Here is a 19792-nt window from a genome sequence, read left to right as displayed (position 1 = left end):
AGGAATTAGATACTTATCCCTGTCATATGGGCGGGGATGGGGGTGGGAAACAAGCATAGAGAGGCACCTAAAATCATAGCAAAGGTGGAGTTGGAACTTGTAGGTGTTTAACTGCTGAGCTTACACTCTTAACCACTATATCATATTGCCTCTTAATTAGATAATTTATATGAAAGCAATCAAAAAAGCATAAGGCTTTCAAGACAAAACAAAGTTGAGATAAGCAGAATAGAATAAGACCACAGCGGAGGAGGAAATGGAGAAAGAAATGATTTGGATTGAGGTTTTAGAATAATATCTCATTTTGGGAATATAGAGAAAGTGGACCAGGAAACTGGAGAATTCCAAGATGGCTTTGAATCCAAACAAGTGTATTCAGAAGGAGATGATTTACTGTTAAACAGGAGCAGAGGATATAAGTAGAGGATAGGAACTGAAAATCCTACAAGCTGGCTTTTTCTCAGTGTTGGGTATCATCTGAAATATCACTTTCTCAGAGAAGTCCTGAGATTAGTTGGGATGAGTATCCAGTGCTTATTATAATTTCTATTGCATTATAGGCCTTTAATATCTGTTAAGTAAAGGAATTGCAGCAGTAGATATTTGGGATATAGGCTGTAATAAGACATCAGAGACCTTTCAGTCTAGTCTGGGAACTTGGTTATTAAAGCATTAATAAGTTGTTGTGTGCTCATAGTTGACATGAGTTCTTTGGCTGGTCGTCCTGCTTCTTTGCCCATTGGTGTATGCAGAAACTCTCAGTAGAATGCATGGTGCGTGGACATATTAGTTGATGCTCTTATTATTACCATTTTTAAAGGTTATTCCCTGTTTCGTGAGAGTTGGTTGGTTGATTTTCTTTTAGAAAAAAAAGTTGCTCTATATTTGAGTGCATGTCATCCATACTTTCCTGATTTGTCTGTTTTGTATCAGTTTGGTGGTATTCACCAGGGTTTTGCTTAGGAGGCTATTGAATGTGGTTCTTTGAGTCTGTGTAGGGTTTTTAGTGTTTTTCATTTATTCTTGCTTTCTCTCCCTTCTAACAGATAGTTTGAACCATTGGTATATTACAGTCCTCCAATCTTGAGAGGATGCTTGCTGAAGTGATGTTCTTTCAGGTGAGCTTCACTAGTGCAAGGGTAGTTTTCCAGGAACACTACGTGCGGTGGGTGAGAAAGGCAGGGGTTGAGGTAAGCTCAAAAATTGTTTCAAGAGTGTGAGCAGCACAGTGAGAGCTGAATCGCGAGGGGCTTATGGAAATCCTGTCAGTAATCTGAGCACTTTTGATTATAATCATCAGTGAAGGGCTAGTTGATGCCATATATTCAGTTCAGTTCAGTCGCTCAATCTTGTCCAACTCTTTGCAACCCCATGGACTGCAGCAAGCCAGGCTTCTCTGTCCATTACCAACTCCCAGAGCTTGCTCAAATCTCATATCCATCGAGTCAGTGTTGCCATCCAGCCATCTCATGCTCTGTCGTCCCCTTCTCCTCCTGCCTTCAATCTTTCCCAGCCATCAGGGTCTTTTCCGATGAGTCAGTTCTTCGTATCAGGTGGCCAAAGTATTGGAGCTTCAGCTTCAGCATCAGTCTTTCCAGTGATATTCAGGACTAATTTCCAAAGTGAGCCTAAATTGTTGATTGTCATCTCTCAAATATACTAGAGATATTTAGCATGGAAAATCAATTCACTGGTCTCTTTGCTGTCATTTCATTTAACTGTGAATGAAACTCCAGTGTTGGTAACATCTTGGAATATGTGTAAGCAACAGATAGGGAGAGGAAACCACCTTGGGTCAAGGAGAATATAAAAGCTAGAATTACAGACTATTTAGAACATAGTAATGAGCAAAACACTGCACAGCAGAATTTGAGAAAGACCACAAAAACTCTAACCAGAAATTAATAGCTTTAAATTACTGTCATATTCAATGGGAAAAGAAAAAGAAAAACCTTGAAATGAACTAAGCATTACATTTAAGACAATAGAAAAAGAACCAAGAATAAGCCCTATTGTTTCAAAATAATATTGGGCTTTATACTTAACAGTATGATATAACAGTCTTTTAAGTTCAAAGTAAAAAATTATTACTTTTAGTCATTTGTGTGGTTCTTGAAATTCAACAATACAATATGATAAGGAAAAAAATGAATATAAGTATTAGAAAAGAATCAACATTATTTTTCATGGTTTATATAATATTCTGTGTGCAGAACTCAGTTGAATCATGGATTGCCGATTTAAAAATGCTATGTAAAGATCTTATTTCTAGCTCCTAATAATGGAAAATATCTATGAACAAATCGAACAAGATGTGTATTGGGTAAATTATGGAACACGAAAGGATGTAAAAGAATGGCTGCCAAGAGAATGGAGAATTGTTCATTGTCCATGGATGGGAATGCTTGTTATTATAAACCTAGCAGGTTTCCCTGAATACATCTGTAGTTTTAGTGAAAATCCACTCAAAATCCAGGCAAGGTTTTTATGGAACAGTTGATTGGAAAATATCTGTGGAAATGAGCAGGTGTTCAAGAATAGTCAAAATAATCTTAAAACGTTGGGAAGACTTGCCTTACCACACTTCTGTGGGCAGGATAGATAATTAGGCCAGTAATAATAAGACCTGATAGAAACCGGAAACTCCATATAAACCAGTATAAGGAAATTTGTTATGTTATAGAGATGGTCTCAATCAGTGTGGAGAGATGAAAGAAAGAATTGGTATGTTTGTTTGTTTATATGGAAAAAATGAAGTTTTGTTACTTACTTCATCCCCCAAATTCAGGTTGAACGTCAGTCTTTAATAAAATTCTTAGAAGATGTAAGCATTGTTTGGGAGTAGGAAACAAAGTACATGTGATAAAGAAAACAATTGAGAAGTTTACTCTATTTAAATCTCCATAAAGTATGTGACGTGTGTTAGTCACTCAGTTGTGTCCAACTCTTAAGTGACCCCATGGACTGTGTAGCCCACCAGGCTTCTCCGTGGAATTCTCCAGGCAAGAATACTGGAGTGGGTTGCCATTTCCTTCTCCAGGGGATCTTCCTGATCCAGGGATCAAATCCGGGTCTCCTTTCTTTGCAGACATATTCTTTACCATCTGAGCCACCAGGGAAGTGTACTGCAGAAGAAAGACAAGGCTACAAATATGTTTTAAATGGATATGTGAAAGACATTACTAGTTGCCTAGCTTGTTTATTCTTTCTAACTTTACTAATTTTGTACCCATTTAAAAATGACTGTCTTCTCTGATGTCCTTCAAATGAAATTTAAGCTAAATTTTAGCTAAAAATTTCTAAGAAAGCTTTGCTCCCTGAATATGGGGGTCTAGTTTTTTTCTTTCCTTTTTTTTTTTTCCTCCTTTGCCTAGAATGTGGATATAATGTCTGGAGCTTCAGCACCTGTCTTGCAGCGAAGAAGCTGAAGGTACTGGTTAAGGATGGCAGAGCAGGAGGTTAAAAGGCTAGTTTGTTGATGATATTCTCAGCTAGACATGTCAGTCATGAATCGCCTATTCCCATACTTTTAGTAATATAAGAAAAATGGTCTAATCTAGCCGTTGTAGTTGGGCTTTCAGGTAGGGTTACTGAAAATAGCCTGTATCCTGCAAGGATTAAAAGCTAGCATATGTGAACAATTCCTATAAATCAATAAGAAAAAGGAAGACAACCTAATAGAAAAATTGAGGGTAACTGTAGGCAGTTCACAGAACTGGAAACCAAATTGCCAGTAAGCATATGACTCTCACTAATAGTTAGGAAGTGCAAGTTAAAACAGAGGCTTTTCCATAACCACAACTGTAAGACTAAAAATATTAAATGTTGGCAAACACGTAGATAAATTGTTATCATCAGTCACTGTTGGTGAGAATATAAATTGGGAGAACCATCCTGGGAAAACATTTTAGCAGTATCAAGTAAAACCGACTGTTACACTAGCCAGCATTGCACTAGATAGGTGTCCTAGAGATTCTTGTACCTTTGCACAGAGATGCAAAAGAAGTGGTCCTTGAGATGTTATGACTTACAAACGTGAGTGTAAAGTTACATATATGAGCATAGAGAAATCTGAAAATGTAGTCTTGAACTAAAATGCAAATGACTATGAATATGATGATGATATATAACATATGAAAGCAGTATTGAAACTATGCACTTCCCGGGTGGCGTTAGTGGTCAGAACCCTCCTGCCAATGCAGGAGACACAAGAGATGCGAGTTTGATCCCTGGGTTGGAAGATCCTCTGGAGTAGGAAATGGTAATCCACTCCAATATTCTTGCCTGGAAAATTCCATTATAGTTCATGGGGTTGCAAAGAGTCTGACATCATTGAGTGCGTGCGCGCGCGCGCACACACACACACACACACACACACACACTCACACTTATTGAAACTATGCCAAATAATGTCACCACCTGGCTACTGAAAGATGCAAACCTTGGCAAATATTTTCTACTCATCAGTAAAGGTTCTGGATGCCTAAAAAAATTTTTTAAAATAAATTTTTAAAATCCAACCAATTTATCAGTTCATTGTCTCTTTTATTCCTGACAGGGTCTTGTTTACTGAGGATATTATGACCAGAGCTGCTCCTTGACCTATGATATGATACATTGTTAAGCTTTTAAAGCCCTTTGCAAAATATTTGCATGTGTATTTTCACTTAATTATAGTAATTGTTTTCTGAGTTAATGGGCAGGATTTTAATTCTTATTCAAATTAAGTGGCATTAATTGGTCTTAGCTTTCTGATTTTTAGTTTAGTTCTTTTTATCATAGTTCTATAGCTTTTCCAATATATAATTTAATATCTAGGTATATTTCATTTATGTAGCATAACAAGTGATATTTTAAATATAACTGTAATGACTGTCTATTTGGAGTGATCTAGTGTAGAGTCTTTATTTTTTTAAGTAAATAATGACTTGCTGATTTATTGCTTTTGGGGGCTGATATAGTTCTTAAACCTTAAACCTTAGTTCTTAAATCTTAATATACACAAGAATTTACAGAAAATTTACAGTAAATTTACAGAAATTCTTTGACACCTCCCTCCTTGCCCCCAGCCTCAGAATTCTGCCCTTTCTCTTTCTCTGCATTACTAGATTAGTTTCTTAAGGGCTGTTCTCATTCGTTTTGGTATATCAACAGCCTGGTGGGGGTTGTGTGTCTTTCTATGAAAAGAAAGTGAGAGTCACTCAGTCATGTCCAATTCTCTTCAACCCCATGGACTGTAGTCTGCCAGGCTCCTCTGTCCATGGAATTCTCCAGGCTAGAATACTGGAGTGGGTAGCTATTCCCTTCTCGAGAGAATAATCCCAACCCAGGGATCAACCCAGGTCTTCCACATTGGATTCTTCGTGTAAAGAATCCATCCACACAGGTGGATTTTTTACTGGCTGAGCCACCAGGAAAACCCGTGTATCTTTCCTTCAGTTCACTTCAGTTGCTCAGTCGTGTCCGACTCCGGTGACCCCATAAACTGCAGCACGCCAGGTCTCCCTTTCCATCACCAACTCCTGGAGCTTACCCAAACTTATGTCCGAGTCAGTGATGCCATCCAGCCATCTCATCCTCTGTCGTCCCCTTCTCCTCCTGTCCCCAATCCCTCCCAACATCAGGGTCTTTTCCAGTGAGTCAACTCTTCGCATCAGGTGGCCAAAGTATTGAAGTTTCAGCTTCAACATCAGTCCTTCCAATGAAAACCCGGGACTGATCTCCTTTAGGATGGACTGGTTAGATCTCCTTGTAGTCCAAGGGACTCTCAAAGAGTCTTCTCCAACACCACAGTTCAAAAGCATCAATTCTTTGGTGCTCAGCCTTTCTTCACAGTCCAACTCTTACATCGATACATGACCACTGGAAAAATCATAGTCTTGACTAGATGGACCTTTGTTGGCAAAGTAATGTCTCTGCTTTTTAATATGCTGTCTAGGTTGGTCATAAGTTTCCTTCCAAGGAGTAAGTGTCTTTTAAATTCATGGCTGCAGTCACCATCTGCAGTGATTTTGGAGCCCCCAAAAATAAAGTCTGACACTGTTTCCACTGTTTCCCCATCTGTTTCCCATGAAGTGATGGGACCAGATGCCATGATCTTTGTTTTCTGAATGTTGAGCTTAAGCCAACTTTTTCACTCTCCTCTTTCACTTTCATCAAGAGGCTTTTTAGTTCCTCTTCTCTTTCTGCCATAACGGGTGGTGTCATCTGCATATCTGAGGTTATTGATATTTCTCCTGGCAATCTTGATTCCAGCTTGTGCTTCTTCCAGCCCAGCATTTTTCATGATGTACTCTGCGTAGAAGTTAAATAAGCAGGGTGACAATATACAGCCTTGTCGTTTTCCTTTTCCTATTTGGAACCAGTCTGTTGTTCCATGTCCAGTTCTAACTGTTGCTTCCTGACCTGCATATTAGTTTCTCAAGAGGCAGGTCAGGTGGTCTGGTATTCCATCTGTTTCAGAATTTTCCACAGTATCTTTCCTTATGAAGTGCTTAATAAATGGTTGTAGGATGAATTCAGGAAGCACTTGCCAAAAGTGAATACTTGGACAAATTTAGTACTGTATTAATTGTGGATGGAGAAGACTAAAAGAATTTTAATACTCAGAAGTTAGGTGTGTGCTGAAATTGGTTTTCAGGTAACTTGTTAAGTATTATTTTCAAACACACTTTTCCTTAGCAAGATCATTTAAAAACATGACTATAAAAGGCGAGGGAAGGTTTTTACTGGAAAAGTTGTAACAAAATAAGAGTAATTGGAGAAAAATCATGTTATTTTGCACAAGTATAGCAAGCCAGCTTGAAAGTTTTCTCCTTAGAGAAGTTCTCTAACAAGCTACTGGGAATTGTTCAGCCCATTGGCAGCAACACAGAAAACTGCCCTTTTCACCCTTTCCAGAACACAAACGTAGACGATTCATGGCTGGAACCTATCTTCAAGAGACTGCTGGCTTTATTGAAGCCAATGTGTATAGAGTTTTTCATTTAGACACATGAAGGGCCTCCAGCACTCTTGCCATAGAGAAAGTAAACCACATAGAGATACTTGAAAAAAAAACAAAAACACGCAAACAAAACACCCTAAACTTATTGTGTATCAGTGCACATGCAGACACCACCTATTTGGTAAGAAATATACCTCTGTCTTGCGCATTCTTTACCCGTCCGTCTCAGTGTTAGCTGTACTTTTTAACATTGTAATTGCAGAATAAATACTAATTGAACACAGTGAAAGTAGGATGCAAACCAACAGAAATGAGAACCAAGTCTACGCTTTTCATCTCTTTTGTTGTTTAAAAAAGTCCTTAAGATGAGTTTTTCTAGTGGTGTGAGAAATGTAAAAATGTAACAGTAGCAAAGAGGTTCTTTAATTACCCATTTAGCTCAAATTTGAAGTAAACTTTCCCAGGCCAAACTTGTCTAATGTGGGCCAGAAAACCCATGTTTGAACAGTGAACTTGAGTGCTCTGACTTCTCATGCCAGACCTCTGGATAACCTTGGGCAGCTGTTCCTCTGTTGTTATTTACTTATTTGAAAGAAAGTCAAGTGAAGATGTGGACAGTTAACACTTCTTTCTTGGTGATTGTCTTACAGGCTATTTCACGTTGATGCTGACTATCTCAGGACACCCCCTCACCCCCAACCTGGAGTAAAGAAGTCTTTAACAAGGAGGCCATATCTTCCTGCTTCTTCTATAGACCCTTTCTCAGAAATATTAACAATTATATTTACTTTGAAGATGTTGTTAAGCTGATAAACAGTAATGTGAAATCTTTTTGATATTCTTTTGAAGGAGATGAAAGATGTTTTATTACTCGTTAAGTTTAAGGCAAGCAGTGAATGAAGCATGCTTGCAGTTAGCGCTTGTTTGATATGTGCAATTTATCTATTTAAATCGGAAAGATTACAGTAACAGAGCATGCCTTCTGTGCTTACTAGTTTCAGGCAAGCCAGGTCCCTTTACCAACTCGACATGGAAGATTTTGCCTTTGAATTTTCAGTTTTGATTCCCTGGTTTGCCATCTAGTTTTCTCACAGTATATAGTATATATACTATATTTCTCACAGTATATATTATTTGCTGGAAAAATTCAGGTGCCTTTGGAAAGGGGTTCTGAACTTGAAATATTTTGAATTAGTGTCAGTATTGGACTCTGAAAAATAAAATTATCTGTTGTTAAAGTAATGAGTGTATGTAATTGAATGGAGTTTCCTTGGCTTATCATTTTTGTCTGTGTGGTTTCTGGAGTTTCTTGACATTGTACCGTTTTGGAGAAGTTACCTTTGAGTCATGATTGGAACTTGTTTGAGGTTGCATGTCGTTTTGGGGAGACAGAAGTGTTCCCTGGAAAATACTGGACTGATTTTCAGTTTATGAATTATGAGCTTGGTTCACCAGACTGCATTTTGGAACTTGACTCTCCAGGGCAGAGTAGTGTCCAGCTTCATTCTGTGAGTAACTGCAGTTGCCTTTTTGCCATTTGGGTTTGTTTGTTTATTTATAAATGATCTGTCTGTGAAATTTTAAGCCAAATGGGATACAAAGGAATTCCTAGTTTTCAAAGGTTCTTCTTTAATTTTGCAATTTAAAATTTAAAGATTTAAAATTTAAAAAATAAGGGCAATTTTGCCTTTATTTTTAGAAGTTAAATATGTTACAGCTGTTGAGTAATGCACCACCTCCTGTTCTCACCTCTGCTTAAATAATTGAAGGAGAAAAATACAGATTGATTTTGTATACCTGAATATAAAGCTGAATATTCAGCTTCATCTTTGTAGCTTGCCCAAGTACCTGTATGTGATCCTTAAGACTGTGGAAAAAGCCTAGAGTCAAAGAGAAGATAGGAGATTTTTTTTTTTTTTAAATCAAAAGGCAGATGTGCCTACTTTAAATACTTATTTCGAACATGACAAGTTGAGAATAGTGGGGAGCCAAGGACAATTAAGCATCAGGAAATGGCTTCACATGTTGCCTGTTGTGTCCTGGATGATTTGGATAAAACAGAAACAGCTGTAATGCCAAATGCCCTATAAATTTCAAATGCTGGTGTAAAGCGCGGTGTTAGCACAGTTTATGAGCTGACTTAATAGAGAGCTTTGCCCACAGGTCTTCTGGTGACTTGCTTTTAGCTTTCTTCACAAAAATGCAAAATATTTGGGGCCCTTTCATATTGCTAAATGAAAAATGGTGTGCATTTGGCTCCATAAAGCAAGTAGCCTTGAGAGATGGGCCTGCCTAGAAATTGACTACATTTTTGTGGGAGAACGGGTGAAAAGGGCAGTTTCCTGTGTTGCTGCCAAAAGGTCTGAACAATTTGTAGTAGCTTGTGGCTAGAAAACAACTTCTGTGCAGCAAAAACAGCAACTGCAAACTGGCTCTGGGTGTGTGTGAGAAAATGCTCTTCTTTCCTACTTGATTGTTTGCCTTTATAGAAATTTTGTACAGTGAATTTTCAAACTCAAACGCTTAAAATGGTGTTTTGGCTGGTTTGCATAAAAACCTGGGGAAATATATTTGGAGGCAGCCCAAGCGCTGCATTATTTGGTACTTACAAAAGGGCAGCATTTATATTTTGCTTTTATTGTAACCGTGGGTCTAGAGAGAGTTACTCATTTGTCTCCTGCCTTAAAAAGTGCAGGTAAATCTTGGCATCTATGGAGTGTTTCTACAGTAATGGATTTTTTTTTTTTTAGTTAACATATTAGGTGTGTGTTTTCTTAGTTAACTTGGGTGTCGTGTTCCATTTTGTATTAGATGTATGTTTATAAAATATCCATGTGAAACTATTGGCAGTTGTCACTTACTGGTACTGACAGTGTGCCAGGTGCCATGCTTATGTTCTTATATTGGCTATGTTGTTTACTTCTCTAGAAGAGGGAAAAAGCTTAGGGTAAGTGTCAGGTAGCTAGAAAATGGTTGGAATGGGCCAGGATTTGGAGTCTGGTTTGTGCTTTTTTATGATGTCAAAATAGTTACTATTTCAGATCTTAATTTGTAGAATTAAAATGTTTTTTCTTTTTTTTTTTTTTGGTTGGGTTTGTATAAAGATTAACGGGCTTCCCTGGTGGCTCAGACAGTAAAGAATCTGCCTGCAAGGCAGGAGACGTTGATTCAATCCCTGGAGAAGGGAGTGGGCTACCCACTCCAGTATTCTTGCCTGAAGAATTCCATGGACAGAGGAGCCTGGGAGGCTACAGTGCACTGGGTCGCAAAGAGTCGGACACGACTGTGCGACTGAACTGAACTGAACTGACTGAGACTTGGTTTGATTTAGTTTAAGTGTTCTCACTAAGCTCTTTTTCGGTCCCAGCTTTTACCACTCCTGAGCATCTATATACTTATTACTGCTTAAATGCTCCAGGCTTTACTTTTTTTGACCTTAATTTTGATGTTCCTCTTCTGTTGGGGATATCTGTTAGCTTTTCATTAAACTACAGACAATAGTTGATTGAGGCATGACCTTTTCAAGATTTCGCCCTGTTCATCAACATCAGTGTCTTCTTTATTTAGTAAATAGGCTGGTGCTCATAATCTAGCACAATGATTCTTTACTGAGATGGGGGTGGATGGGTGAGTTTTGTCTCCTAGGAAACATTTGGCAATGTCTGGAGATTTGGTTTCTTGGTTGCCATGACTGAAGGACCTGCTTCTAGTATTTCTGTATAGAGGTAGGGAATGCTGCTAAAAATCCTTTAATGCACAGGACAGCTTCTTGGATGACAAAGAATTGTTTGGCCACGATGTCAGGAGTACAGAGGTTGAAAAACCCTGAGCTAGCTAACCCAGAAAGAAAAAGTGAAAGTGTTCATTCATTTGTGTCCGACTCTTTGCAACCCCATGGACTGTAGCCCACCAGGCTCCTCTGTCCATGGAATTCTTCAGGCAGGAATACTGGAGTGGGTTGCTATTCCCTTCTCCAGGGGATCTTCCCTATCCAGGGATCAAACCTGGGTCTCCTGCATTGTAGGCAGATTCTTTACTGTCTGAGCCACCAGGTAACCCCAGCTAACACAGGGCATAGACCAAACCAAATCTTATTAATTGGAAACCATTTCTTTGTAAGTTTTTTTTTTTTTTTTTAATAACAAAACAACTCTGGTAACTAGTCAAGTTTTTATTCTCCATTCTACAGGTCAAGGAAGAGGCTCCCAGTCTGCTCACCCAGCCCTAAGCCAGGTGACACAAGTTGACCTTACACTGGATTCTTTTAACTCTTTTCTACCTTCATCTCCTCTCCTGACCTAGATGAGATCACACATTCAATTATTATCTGCCATTATCTTAGTTACAATTAGTTGACTGTTAAGAATGGTACATGAAATACTTTGACTTGAGGTGGGAGAAAAGCAAAAGAATGAAAGGAATGTGCACCAAAGTTTGGATTAGGATGAAGGTCGTCATGTGCCTCTTGCCAACATATTAGTTCAGGAGATGCAACTATGAGTGATCTTCACAGGTCCACACATAACTACCGTGGCAACTATTGATTAGCTTTTGTAAACTGAGAACAAATACAAGAGATGAATGAAATTTTCAGACAGGCTAAAAAAGAAGCAATCTTTAGGTCCAATAACTGTCACTTAGCCTACCATATTAGTAGGGAAATTGACTTTTGTATTTTATTGCCTTGTGAATTCTTGGGCCTAACCTTTGTGATTTTAATTAAATGTAACAAGTTGAAAGGAGCAACCTGTACTAGTCTTGAAGTCTTTGCAAATTCTTGGGATGCTGTCCCTCCTTTCTTTGCATCTTCATCCTTTAGTTCAGCCACCAAATGGTGTCTGACTCTTTGTGACCCCATGGACCATAACACGCCAGGCTTCCCTGTCCTTCACTATCTCCCTGAGTTTGCTCAAATTCATGTCCATTGAGTCGGTGATGCACTCTAACCATCTCATCCTCTGCTGCCCCCTTCTCCTATTGCCTTCAATCTTTCTCATCATCAGAGTCTTTTCCAGTGAGTGGCCAAAGTGCACTTTGACCACTCTGCATCAGTGGCCAAAGTATTGGAGCTTCAGCATCAGTCCTTACAATGATTATTCAGGGTTGATTTCCTTTAGGACTGACTGGTTTGATCTGCTTGCAGTCCAGGGGACTCTCAAGAGTCTTCTCCAGCACCACAGTTTCAGAGATGGTTCTAATTTTACAGTCATTCTCTGCTCATCTACTGTTTTGCAGATGACTTTAAGTAGGTATTTCTCAGAGTGGGTTGTAATCATTGGCTTCCTCCCCTGCTCCCTTACTGGGTTATGTGTCCTAGCACAGTGCTGGGTATACAGTGGCCATCGCCTCCACATAGAGTGGATGAATGGAGGAGGCAGAGCCAGGAGGAAACACCTTAATCTGAAAACTGAGTAACAGAAAACGGTTGGTAGAGCTTTTGAAACTCAGGGTGCTGGGAAAGGAGCCTAAGTAAGTGAAGAGTAGGAACTGTATTAACATCACCTTGTTGGGTTTTTGTGCTGGGCACGTATTTTTCTTTTTTAAACGTTAGCAGTCCAGGTGGCTGAGGTGGGAAGGCTAGTCTGTGGCCTTGGCCCTTTCTGCGTATCTGCTGGTATAAGTGGTGTTCATGTCTTTTACCTGAAGTTCCTCCAGGCTATGTTACCCTCTTGCTCTGAAGGGCTTTTATAGCTTTTGCATGTTCTCAAATCTGCCTGTTTGCTGGCATATGTTATTTCAATCTGGATTTCTCAACTGCGTTAGGTCATGTCCGGCCCCCCTCCAGGAAGAACGGAGTTTTAAAGTGATAGAAATGACCCCTGAAACCGGGCAGTGATTTCGCTGTGGCTGCTCTCTTAGGGCACATAGAGTTCTGGCCTTAACCTTTTATTGTCTCCTTGGGCATATTTGCTTCCTTTGCTTTCTCTTCTGGCCCTTGAATTTCAAGAGCCACAGCTTTATTTTACTCTGGGTTTATTATGTGCCTGAGTGTCACCATTAGTGGCCTGGGTTGGAATAAATAGCAACTCTGTAATGCATGTGTTTTGTTTTTCTATTGAATTACATAAAAGCATTAGACATTTTGATTCAAAATAGAGATAATTATGAGAAAAGCTGTCTCTTTCAGTGAAAGGCTCACTCGCCAGGCACCAGTGCTTACCACTGTGGCCATGTCATTGGACTTGCCCCTTGCAAATTGAACATGCCTGATTGCACAGGTGTTTGCATGGTTGAACAGATTATATTTGGACAATAAACTGTTATGCCTGACAGTGATTAGAAAGGCAGGGCAGAGTTGCACATGAATTACTTAGGTAAGAGAATTGAGGAGAGAGTATTACCAAACATTTTTATAAGAGAAAGCAAAAAGACTTTTTATTCTTTAACAGTTAATTGTCCTTAAACTTAATAATAGTAAGTCAGCCTTGTACCAGGCAGATTTGTTTGTTTGTTTGTTTTAATGAATGGCTAGTAACTTTTTTTTATTTACTTACACCATTGAGTGTGTTGAACACTATCTGGTTTTCTCTACTGGAGGACAAATAGAGTTAGATTGTGGCTGAGATCATAGGAAGAACCAGTATCCAGTGTCATATATTTCGGGTCTGTCATTTTTGGGGCTTTATGCACAAATGTGAAATCTATGTCTGGGAGAGTGGGGGTGTGGGTTGACTAGGGAGCTGTCTTAGGATTTCTGGAGCTCTCTGAGAGTCTAGTTAAAGTTTGTGGCCATGAATTTGACTTGAGAAAAGTTACCATCGTTACTTATTTTTGTCGGTGGCGTGGGTGCAAGTCTGAAGTAAGACTGTACCTTAGGTGGAGCCAGAGAGTCCGTGGACATGCTGGAGGAGAGAGGGGCTGGTAAAGGTCTGCTGGTGGCCCACGGAAGTCAGGCTGCTGTGAGAGGGTTGTGAAGATGGAGCTGCGGGCACAGGCTGCTCAGGGTCACAGAGTTGTTGGAGTTGTGGTTCACAAGGAAAGACAGAAGATAATCAGAGGTTGGGACGAATGAAAATGAGATAATGGTAGGTCTAGGGCAGGATTTTTCAAGAAATCATTTCAGAAGGCCACAACTGGCATTTAGAAAGTGAAATGGCATAAACAACGTGAAAGTTGGGGCCTTATCTAGTCTATACAGAATTTTATGTGAATTTCAAAAAGACTTCCCTTTTGGGAAAAGCTTTCCATTAGCAATCATCACACCTCGGACAAACCTCACTGACTAGAGCTTTGCCACTGCGCAGAGCTTCCCCTTGGGGAAGGGGGAGAGAAAGGGAGGTGGGAAGAAAGAGGTGCCCCCTTTCCTGGCTGAGGCAGCCCGCTGGCAGGGAGAAGGCTCATTGGGACTGGGGCTGGATTTAGCACAAAACGCTTATGCTTTAAGCCTGATCAGAGTGGCCACTTGAAAACTGTGTTTCCATTAAAACTGGGTGTGTTTACTGTATATTTGTGAACTGGGTCACAGAAAAAAATTGAAAGTGTTTGGGAAACATGGGAACGGGTAACAGAGGGTACAGAGGGCAGGATCAGGGGGTTCGCTTTTAAAGTAGGAAACAACACACACAGGACCCCCCCCCCCCGCCCCCACCGCTCTGTGGCTTACAGAAAGGAGTGGGGAGTACTGTTAGAGAAAATGACTTCGATTTGGAATGCATCCTAGGTTGGGGATTCAGCCCCCTCTCTTCTAGCAGAGGCTTTATACATGGTCGCGTGGTGGTGAAATATGGTCCAGACACTAGTTGAGCTTCTCGCTCAACCCTGGGTCTAGGGAGCTTTTCTGTCCGACTGAGGGAAATACACTGGAAAAAAGTCAAAGTGTGGGTCACAATTGAGATCCTGTGATTTCGTAAAAGCTAAGTGGTAAGGAGAGGGGGCTTTTGATGTGTTCTGGGTCATAGGGAGAGAGTTTTCTGCAACTTAGAGTCACAGGTTTACTACATAACATGTAGTCAGTTGTAGAAAATTGAAAATTGATTTTTAGAGGGTTGTGAGGGTGACAAAGCTCTGTAAAAGTTTATGTGGACAGTCATGGGAATTGTGAGTTAGAAGTTCTGGTTTCTTTCTTTTTTCGCTGTCTTGTTGACTTTAAAATAAATGATCATTAGCATCCCCATGTGATCTTGGCTCTGCCTTTGGAATGTAAGTAAGAACGGACGAACGCATCTGGACGTTCCTTGTCCCTCTTCACGTGCTCTGAGTAGTAAAATCTTGACAGTAAATTGTAAGGCCTTGTGTAGCTTTCTAGTCTGAACTTGAGGTGGAGACTTTTGTTTCCCTTCCTATGGGGCCATGTTGGTCGGGTGTTGGTGGTAAAAAGCAGGCCATGGCTTTTAAAAATTCCATGGCTTTTAAAAAAGGGATCAAGCCATGGTGGAGTGGAGAGTTTTAGGCAGTTTGGGTGGAGGCCCAGGTTCCTGTGGCTCTTCATCTCCAGTTGCCAAGAGTTGCCATGTCAACCCCCTGGTCAGGCACCACATCTCTGGGTTGGTCCCTGCTGGAGAAGTGGTAGAGTCGGGATTCTTCACTGGACTGTCTTAGTGTGAATGAAGGGTGACAGAAAAGGTCAGCCCCTACTCATTCTTCTGGGGAGCAAATGTGTGTTAGGGGAAACTCCTTATGTGTGTTTTCCTTAAAAATTGCAGTTAAGCTTTATGGATTAATTGGACCATCTGAAGTAGGCTTGGGGAGTTAGTACTCCCTTTAGTGGCTGTTTCTGTGGGGAAAAAATAATAACAACTAACGTTTACTTACTTAGAGTTGTTGTTCAGTTGCTAAGTCATGTCCGATTCTGTGACCGCATGCACTCCCATCCCCAGCTTCACTTGTGTCATCCTTATCTCATTCCCCCCTGTGCTCACTCCTTCCCCAACAAAGTCCTCACTTCATTTGAGGTTGGGGTGTATGTATGTTTTTTCCTGTTTCCAAGGCAGTGACTCAAAATCTGGCCTGTCATGAGTCAGTTCAGTTCAGTCCCTCAGTCGTGTCCGGCTCTTTGCGACCCCATGGACGGCAGCACACCAAGCTTCCCTGTCCATCACCTACTCCCAGAGTTTGCTCAAAGCCACGTCCCTCGAGTCGGTGATGCCATCCAGCCGTCTCATCCTCTGTCATCCCCTTCTCCTCATGCCCTCAGTCTTTCCCAGCATCAGGGTCTTTTCCAATGAGTCAGTTCTTTCTGGACTGCCTATAGACAGGCGTGCAGAATTAGTCCTTCTCAGGCCTGCTGGAAGTTAACGGTTTAGAGCTGCTGAAGTTTGACTTTCAGGGATGGTCCTGCACAGTGATGGCTGTGCTCTACAAAGTGTTTAAAGCCGTAAAGTTCTGAGTGTAGGATTCCTAAGCAGAGTATAGTCACGTGTGACTGTGAGGTTTTCTTGTGCCAGGAAAGACTGTGTTTTTATGTTAAATAGCATTGGGTGGCCTAAGGGATTCTAGCCACAGCTGCATTCCAGAGACAGTTCAGAGCCTTGGCTGGTAATGACATCACCACCGCAGGTGCCAGATCATTCTTTTTTTTTTCCAATATAGCTTGCCCACGCCTTTTTTTTCTTAAAGAACGTTTATGTACTGCTGTGAGGATTTGTTGCAGAATAAGTATGAAATCCAATTCTGGGTGTGTGTGTGTGCATGTGTGTAGGTAGAGATGAAAATAAAGTGCTTTTGGAAGATCACGCAGTCCCAGAAATTCCAGTTTTAGGTTACTTGCGTTCAATCACTCCCAAGAGATTTTGATGGGGAAGGGTGGGACGGAGGAGGGGGTTCAGACTAGAAGAGAAAAGGAGCTGTGATAAAACAAGGTTGAGGGGCTTCCTCCCTCTACTTTCCCCCTGATCCGAGATTGGCCTGGAGTGTTTCCAAGAGAACTCTGATTTCCAGTGTATTTCACAGAGGCCGAAGAGCTTGGGATTGGATTTTTTTTTTTAATGATAAATTTATGTGTTTGTTGAATAAAACTTGCAATACAGGGAAACATAAATAGTAAAAGCCAGCCTCATTCCCACTTTAAGACATAATTTCTTTATATTATATTTTTATTTTGTAAAAAATGCATTTGGAGGTGATAGAATACATTCAGAGGTTATAGGATAACCACTTCAGTAAATGCATATTTATGTACATTTCACAAGTAGGGTTCATACTATGGTTTTGACGTTTATTTTCATTTAACTTTGTGTCATGTTTGCCGCGCCAAGTAGTTTTTTTTTTAGAATGCAGAATTTTAGAACTATGAGGTACTTTAAGAGGTAATGAATCCTCCCTGTATTTTATAATTAGGTAATTTAATAAAATGAAGTTAAATGACTTGCTCTAAATTCCTGTTACTTTCAGAACTGGAATTAGAACTGGTTCCATCTATTCCAGTATATTTTTAACTATCCCATTCTGCCTATTTTACTTTATTTACTGGCAAAAATGTGTGAATAATTATCTCTAGGATAAATTAGAGATTGTTGCCCCAGATAATTTAATCCATCTCACTCTGAGTATGAAAAAAAGTGAAACTTTGAGACTACTCAAACACACCTGTGTAGTTAAATTACTTTGCCCCAAGTGATTTGGAGATGTTAGAAACCATTATGAGATGGCTGGATTGTTGCTATTTTAGGGTTATTTGATGTGAACCTGGAAGAAGTAAAGTTTAAAAATGTGTGCTTTACACTTAGCACAAGCATATTTGAAGTGTTTCTTTCTGTCATGTTAAAACCAATAAATCTCTTCAAACTTTTTAGTGGTCTTGCCAAACTGTTAATTATCATCTCCTTTGCTAAATTTCCTCTTCTCTGGAATTCTATTTTCCTTATTTTGCTGAATTCCCATAAGAGTTCTTGGCTGTATAATTCCTTTGGCAACTACTCACATAGTCTTAATGCATTTCTTCTACCCCTGTCTTGAAACAGTAACATTTTATGAACCTTAAACTTTCCATGAGGTTGTGTGAGTCCATTTCTTCTACTGTTGTCTTGAAAACAGTAACATTTTCTGAATGTTAACTTTGCATGAGGTTGTGTGCATAAGACTCTTGGCTCCTCAAGGACAGGATGTTGTCTTGTTATTTTCCTTCCTTCCACTTCTCTCCCCTTCACTTTGCCTCCTCGCTATAGTACCAGCAGAGCACCTGTGGGCTCACTCTGTTATTATTGTAACTTGTTAAAAAAGTTCTGAGCACATTGAGGGCAAATCAGAGAACATGGCCTCCTCTCTGTGAGTTTGGTAGTCCTGCCGGTACTGCCGATTTCAGGAATATCTCTGCAGAAAAAGCGAGTCTAGTATGATTTGCATATTGTTTTGGTCAGCAAGTAGTTAGATGTCATTTTTGAGGCAGTTGTTATGGATTCATACAGTGTACTGGCACACATAGCCTCAGACTCACCCTCACCTCTGTTTGAACTCAGGCTAGAAGAAACTGTATAAAGCAGCTGATGGGTGGGCTACTGCAGGGCTGTCTGAAAAATAGGTGACGGAGAATCCTCAGTTTTTGTTTTTCTTGGAAAAATTCCTCCACAGGAAGTCTTCAGCATATTTTAAATTCTGCATCTTGAAGAACTTAAGATTTTGTATATCTCTGAACTTGCTGTATCTTGAGGGAAGAAATGGAAGATGGGATGAAGGGCGTGAAGAAACTTAGTGTTGAGTAAGTGGAGAAGAAGTAGGAATAGGAAGTGGAGAAGAAAGGGAATAATGGCTGGGATACATTTGTAGGTAGAGGAAGAAGGAAAGAGTAAGAATGGAAAGAGATCGAGAAATAAGGATAAACAGCCAACTATTAGGGTGGGGACGAAAATCTGAATGTCATTTGGCAAGGATGCTTATACTTTTGGTTTCTTCCCAAAAGTTTTTCGATGATTGTAGTGGGTGGGGAAACTCCACTAGAGATGACAGCTTAAGTGTTGGATGAGGAATATGACAGAAATAGCTTGAGTGACTGAAGTAGGAAGAAACAGAATTAAGAAACTTTTTTTTTTTTTTTTTCCTGGCAGTGCTCTGCATTTCTTATAATACTGTGCTTAATTTATTCCAAAAAGGTTTTCAGTATCGTGTAAAGAGTCTCATTTTTGGTCAACTCCTTTTTTTCCTGTGGGGTTGCTTGCCTTAGAATAGGTGTCGAGCTCTCCCTCTCTTTCAGCTTGTTCACTATGGAAAACTGTCAGGACATAGAAGATATGCTGCAAAAGGAGACTGATTCCAAGAGTTGACCGCAGGACAGCAGCCACATCATTCAAGGGACCCAGTACATGTGTGTGACGTTTATGTGCACACACACGTGTTCTTTTTCCTTAAAGAAGTCTTGTGATGCTAGAATGTGATCTTATTTCTTTTGAAGTCTTTTTTTTTTATTCATTATTTTTAAGTACTAATGGCTCTGCATACTCTCCAGGCTATGGGGAATTGTTTTTCCATATGTTTCTGTTCGGGTCAGTGAAAAGAGGAAAATAATTTAGGGATGAATTTTATGATTGGAAAAGGAACACTGCCTCCTAAAGATATTGATGTTTACCGGTGGGTTCTAGTATCAGTCGTATTATATCCTGACCCGGGGCTGGGCTGCGCCTGACATAAGCGTTAGGAACTGAATTGTGTCAGCACTGCTCCGTAAGGCGTTTATCTTAATCCAGGCGTCCTTGGATTGTGCCCACGAGCACACAGTGGTGGCAGTGATCGCAGAGCTGGGCTGCTGGTGTGAGCTCCGAGGAGCTCAGTGATCACCCGGTGAGTCCAGTCCCGGTGAACCTGAGTTGGTGTTTTTATTTAGATGCTCTATTTTGATCTCATGAGGGGTCGTGGTATTTTAGTTACTTCTGTGTCATTCTCCTGGGATGGACTGAATAGCCCTGAATTCTGTCTCAC

At 40.2% G+C, this 19792-nt stretch overlaps 1 protein-coding gene and 1 non-coding gene across 9 annotated transcripts in view; one reads left to right on the top strand and one right to left on the bottom strand.

Moving 5' to 3' along the window:
- The window catches only part of EPB41L2 (erythrocyte membrane protein band 4.1 like 2), a 210926-nt gene that overhangs the window by 37434 nt on the left and 153700 nt on the right, over positions 1–19792 (top strand). The gene's annotated exons all lie outside the window — the stretch shown is intronic.
- Positions 14049–14194, bottom strand: LOC138989269 (U4 spliceosomal RNA). The gene has a single exon (XR_011465510.1). It is a non-coding gene; the product is annotated as a U4 spliceosomal RNA (small nuclear RNA).

This window comes from Bos mutus, chromosome 9, assembly GCF_027580195.1.
Source record: "Bos mutus isolate GX-2022 chromosome 9, NWIPB_WYAK_1.1, whole genome shotgun sequence".
Lineage (NCBI taxonomy): Eukaryota > Metazoa > Chordata > Mammalia > Artiodactyla > Bovidae > Bos > Bos mutus.
The sequence above is the reverse complement of the archived record's forward strand: the minus strand, read 5'-3'. Positions and strand labels throughout refer to the sequence as shown.